Here is a 6,346-nt window from a genome sequence, read left to right on the forward strand (position 1 = left end):
TTGTGCTCAATTTCACTTTCTCTCTCTCTCTCTCACCCTCTCTCCCTGTTATTTTTGCGTTCACATTTTACTTAACTTTTAAAACGAAATATTTTATTTTGGAATAATTTTAGCTTTACAGAAAAGTTCGAAAGACAGTACAGGGTTCCTACGGTTCCCTTCACCAGATTTGCCCCACTGTTGATATTTTACATAACTACGGTGCATTTGTCAAAACCGAGAAATTGCTGTGGGTGCATCACTCTTAACTAAATTCTAGGCTTTATTCAGGTCACGTTAATTTTTCCGTTCATGTCCTTTTTCTCTTCCAGGATCTAATCAGGATTCCACGTTGCTTTCAGCAGCAGCGTGCTCCGATGGGCCCACAGAGGGAAATAGCAACGTACTCTTTGCAGTCTCTGGGGTTAACCCTACAGGCCCTTGGCCATGAGACTGGAGGAAACCCCTTCTGACCACAGAATCAGATCATTTGATCATGTGATACAGCTTTTCTGCCCAACACCTGCCTTCCTGTGTTTGCACTGTTGCATTAATTGAACCTAAACGTGTGTGCATGTGTTTATGACAAATCAACATTTTTTAATGCCTTTGCAATGCCTCTCATTCCAATGGTATTGATAAGCTAGACATACATATTTCGATGAAACTATTGCTTGTTAAATCAATAAATGAGTTCTTTCTCATGCTGTCTGTGTTTGTCTAATCTACAAAGATAAGCAGTAGGGTTTGGTTCTGTGGTTAAAAGCATGAGGTCTTAAAAATCTGGGTTCAAGGCCGGGTGTGGTGCCTCACGCCTGTAATCCTAGCACTCTGGGAGGCTGAGACGGGAGGATCGCTTGAGGTCAGGAGTTCGAGACCAGCCTGAGCAAGAGTGAGACCCCGTCTCCACTAAAAATAGAAAGAAATTAGCTGGACAACCAAAAATATGTATAGAAAAAAATCAGCCAGGCATAGTGGCACATGCCTGTAGTCCCACCTACTTGGGAGGCTGAGACAGGAGGATCGCTTGAGCCCAGGAGTTTGAGGTTGCTGTGAGCTAGGCTGATGCCACGGCACTCACTCTAGCCCGGGCCACAGAGCGAGACTCTGTCTCAAAAAAAAGAAAAAAATCTGGGTTCAAATCCTAGCTCAGATACTTACTAGCTGTGTAATCTCGGGCAGGTTACTTAATGTCTCTGAGCCTCAGTTTTGTCCTCTGTGCAATGGAACAATGATAGAAACTTCCAGAGGTGATCTCTGCAGAGCCCTTAGTACAACAGAAACTTCTAAGGCAAGGTATTTTGTATGCACCAGCCATCTCCCAACAGCCCTCTTCTCGAATAACCTTTATGCCTCACACGTTCCCCGGGACAAGAGCTTGGACGTTAGCAATGTAATTTTTACGCTGTGAACAAACAGGTTTAGGAAAAACTTGGACGATGGGAGTTCTGGTTAAGCACAGAGAGACCACGCACTGCTCCAACCTCTGCTCCTTCCCAGCGTTGCTGTTTTATTCTGTCCCCAGTGCAGGGACGGCGGGATTGGCTCAGACACACACGAAGAGTGGAGGAATGTGGAGCAGGAAGAATCGCTTCCCTTCGCTCAGGTGGCTCTGTGTGTGGCTGCAGCCCGGTGACACTTTGCCAAGAGGCTGGGTGGCCCCGGCTGGGTGGAGCTCGCAGACTTCATTCTGGGCAAATCTCCTGCCTGTTCCACGGCTGCAGCTGTGTGGGGGCCCTTGGAGAGCTTCTGCTAAAGAAAATTCTGGGTCCTTCTAGAATGCACTTCCAGCCTCTGCTGCCAGAGGGAAATTTTCCAGCTCACCCGGGAGCATTTGGAAAAGGCCAGAGACTAGGAGAGGCAGGCAAAGGTGACCCTCCGAGCTAGAGGGAGAAGATTCTAGCTCAAGGTATTTCTGGGAGATTTACTGTAATTAACATTCTTCAGTCGACGCTATTATCTCTGCAAAACTTGACACATTTTGCAATATGGAAATAAGTGTTCTTGGCTTTACATATAAAGGCCTTCCATCCGGGCTCACGTATTTCTTTACCTGGGGGTAATGCTAATGATTTCTTCTTTTTGAAATCTTATTTTTTACCGTCATGGTCCAAAATCCTACACTCTGTGTGTATCTGTATATGCAGATAGATAGATATACAAAAAAAAAATTTAAAGCTATAGTATTATTTTAGGTTCTGAATGGAAAATTCTTTATGGGCAAAATAGAAACCTCACAATGCAGAGTTGCTTTCCTTTCTAACGATGGTGTGCTTAAAAATGTTTGGAAATATCATATAGATAATGCATAGTCTCCCTCAAGCCTATTCAACAATAAAATAATCCCCAAACCCAGCAATAAATAATCCACATATGCCTACAGCATTCTTGCAGATATGAAAACTGTTCTGTTTCAGGGACATGAGAATAGAAATGGTTGATTTTTCGCGTATTGTGTCCTTATGGAATAAACTAACAATTTTTTTTTTCTTTGCCTTGATATGTTTAATATTGGCCGCTGTTTTACATTTTTTACCACTTTTCTTCAAAGCCAGTGTAAGGAACTTTACGTCTTTGAATACGAATGTAAATGAACATGACAGTACTATGGAAAAGAAAGACATCTAATACATTTCTTGCACTCTTTTCTTTTTTGTCTTCCAGGAAAACCAGTTTGGTTATTAGGGAACCTCTCTCCACACAGAGCGGGGCCACAGAGCCAGGGTTTCAGAGGCAAGAGCTGTTTACCATCAAAGCAGCGGAGCTGCACACAGACGTGGTGTATTATACACAGAGAAGACAGTAAATGCTCCACGGTTTTTACGAGTAATTTACTGTGCTTCTATAAATGCACTAGAGCCTCCAGAATTCTTACTGATCATATTTACTTTGCTTTCTATTGTTTAAAAAAATAGCCAGCTCATCAAATGTAATTTTAAAAAGTCCGTTGTTCCATTCCCCACCCCCAGTGTCCCTGATATACCCAGATGCACCCAGATGTCAGAGAGGAGTGATTTATTCCACGTGCTAAATGCCAATTGGGTAACTCCACATCATGAACATTTACTAGAGTTTTATTTATCCAAGTGTCTTTCTCTGCTCCGTTTGAAAAAAAGCAGGAATTTTTACTTGGAGTTCTATATGTCTTGGGTTAATTCATATTTTATAAATACGGGCAATTATTAATTCATTCTATCTGTAGCACGTGTGGAGCCCGGAGCTTATGGCAGTGCTGTTATCTGTTGCAGGGATGCGAACACGCTCTTTGATGTGTTATTCTTGGGGACTTGGGAGGATAAAGACGGAATACTCATTTGGCCCAGCTCTGCAGACGGGCTGAAAACACAGCAGCAATGGTTTATGTGCATCTGAGCAGGGTTGTAACTTTCTCCTCCGGACCCAGTTGTAGATAATGGGAAACTTCAGGGAGTAGCAGCCTCAGCCCGTTCCTGCTCTGTGTTCCCCCAGGGTGGGACACTGGGCATCACCAGCCCACAAATGTGCCCCCCAGCACGTGCTAGCCTCGGTATACGGCCCCCACATTCGCCCTGTGGCCTGGGGTACCCTACCCAGGAAAAACGCCCAAAGTGAATAATAATGTGAATCATATACAATGCCAACACATCCTGGATCCTATTCTAAGTCCTTTATTTATACTGACTACCTTGATACTCCCAACAGCCCTCTAACATGGGCTTTTCCAGTATGCCTGATTAACAGATGAGGAAACTGAGGCACAGAGCCGTGACCCATATACCTCTCTTGTTCTCTGGCCCCAAACCTGGGTTGTTTTAGTGCATGTGGACTGATGCCTGGTGTTGAGACTCATTTTTGGTTTTGTGCCCTTGGGACTTTATTCTTCAAGTTATTAATTAATTTATTAATTCATTGTTTTGTTTTTTTTTTCCTTTTTGAGACAGTGTCTCACTCTGTTGCCCAGGCTAGAGTGCCGTGGCATCAGCCTCACTCACAGCAACCTCAAACTCCTGGGCTCAAGTGATCCTCCTGCCTCAGCCTCCCGAGTAGCTGGGACTACAGGCATGCGCCACCACGCCCGGCTAATTTTTTCTATATATTTTAAGTTGTCCAGCTAATTTCTTTCTATTTTTTTTGGTAGAGACGGGGTCTCACTCTTCCTCAGGCTGGTCTTGAACTCCTGACCTTGAGCGATCCTCCCGCCTCGGCCTCCCAGAGTGCTAGGATGACAGGCGTGAGCCACCACGCCCGGCCTATGAATTCATCCTTTTCACGAATATTCTTTGAGGGATGCTATGAGCCAGGCACTGCGGTAGGTCACAAACCAGACAGACATAATGGTGGCCCCACAAAGCTTAGTCTCTTGGGAAGACAGACGTCAAACAGATCGGCACGGGGACCTGCCTTGGTGGCTGGGGGAGCACCGGGCGCGGTGGGAGGGCAGAGCAGGGACATCGAATCTGGTCTGGGAGTCACGGTCACTTGCCAGCAGGGCAGTGGGCCTCAGCCAGCTGGAGGGAACAGGGAACGCCCAGCTCGATTTCACGTGTGTGAAGTCACCCGGCCGCTAAGATCCATCTGCAACTCGCAAGTCAATACCTGCGGTCCCTTCACACGCACTCACAGACCCGACACAGAGAGTGAACAGTTTGAGTCGCCCGATGGGTAAGTTCCCGACGGAGGCTGAACGAGGCAAAACTCGGCCTTCTTGTTTCAGTTCTCTTATTACCTGTCCTTTCTGAGATCACTTTAATGCCATGTTTTTGGCACTTCTGTGCTTTTTTTTTTTTTTGGCAATTTCACCGTTTAAAATGGCCCCCAAGCATAGTGCTGAAGAGCTATCTAGTGTCCCCAAGCTCGAGAGATCTTTGATGTGCCTTACAGAGAGAATATGTGTGCCGGATAAGCTTTGTTCAGGCACGAGTCGTAGCGCTCTTGGCTGTGAGTGGGTGATGAAAATGTTGTGACCGGAGGCTTGAAGGAACCTAACCTGGTCTTTCCCTTAGGAGCACTGACTTCGTATTCGCTAACTCCGTGTTTGCAGAAATCGTATAGAACAGATAGTGAGAATCAAGTGTACTTTCCTAAGGGATATTGCAGAGTTATTTGGGATACTGATGAATTTTAACTTTGAGGATAGTCATGGCACCCCGACCCCCCCAGAGATGGGACCAGTCTGTATCTTACCTGGGCAGGTGACAGGAAGCATTCAGATACCTGTGACACCCACTCACGGGTGCTTTCCTCTTGAGGTCGTTTAGACACTGTTACTTAAAGGTCTAGTGAGGGATATTCATTCTTTAATTTCACATTCCATGTTGTATGTGCATCATTTCAAAAAGGAGCTTGTAGCCAGCCATGGTGGCTGAGCATGAGTCAAGTTTATGTGTCTGAACTGATGTGTCACTCCAGCACCTTCTTGACTCAAGGGAAAGCAAACATGTAAAGGGCATGAGACACAATCTACAAATTTGACCCACGGTTTGTTAGTTTCACCAAGAAAGAGAAGGCCAAATGCGGTGGCTCACGCCTGTCATCCCAGTACTCGGGGAGGCCGAGGAGGGAGGATTGCATGAGGTCAGGAGTTCGAGACCAGCCTGAGCAAGAGCGAGACCCCGTCTCTACTAAAAAATAGGAAAGAATTAGCCAGGAACTACTAAAAATAGAAGAAATTAGCCGGGCATGGTGGCGCTTGCCCGTAGTCCCAGCTACTCGGGAGGCTGAGGAAGGAGGATCTCTTGAACCCAAGAGTTTGAGGTTGCTGTGAACCAGGCTGATGCCATGGACTCTAGCCCGGGCGACAGAGCAAGACTCTGTCTCAAAAAAACAGAAGAGAGAAATGTACAGGACAAAAAAAAAAAAAAAAAAGAAAGAAAGACAAGCACCAGACCACCTATTTTTATAATACTCTAATTAATAATCAATGTAAACAAATATTTGTGTAATGTCTATATTTCATAGCCTGAGGAGAAGCACACCACTCCAGAAGCAGCACCTTCAGCTCCAGCATGCACCGGCAATGAAACGGCTTCGGCTGTGTCAAACAAATAAAACAGATCTTTCTGCCGAAGCTCTCAGGGCAATGGCAATTAAATAGATTTTTGGTCACTCCTCTCCTATATCCTGCGCTAAGTTGATTAACCTGTTTAATGAGAATATGAGAATGACCAGAGCTGACCTCACATCAAAGAGCCTCATTGTTGTTGCGTGCTGACCTGAATTTTAATTGTGCGCTAGGTTCCTTAATTGCACCAGAGAGGTGCAATTTCCCAGGTGTGTTCAGTTAGTCTTAACGTGCAGCGTGAGAGGCTGGTTTGCACATCCCGTCTCTGAATTGCAAAGAGTCACAGTTTCACAGTTGTCTCTGATACGACTGGCAGCGGCCATCAGT

The sequence above is a fragment of the Lemur catta genome, chromosome 26, assembly GCF_020740605.2.
Source record: "Lemur catta isolate mLemCat1 chromosome 26, mLemCat1.pri, whole genome shotgun sequence".
NCBI classification, from domain to species: Eukaryota; Metazoa; Chordata; class Mammalia; order Primates; family Lemuridae; genus Lemur; species Lemur catta.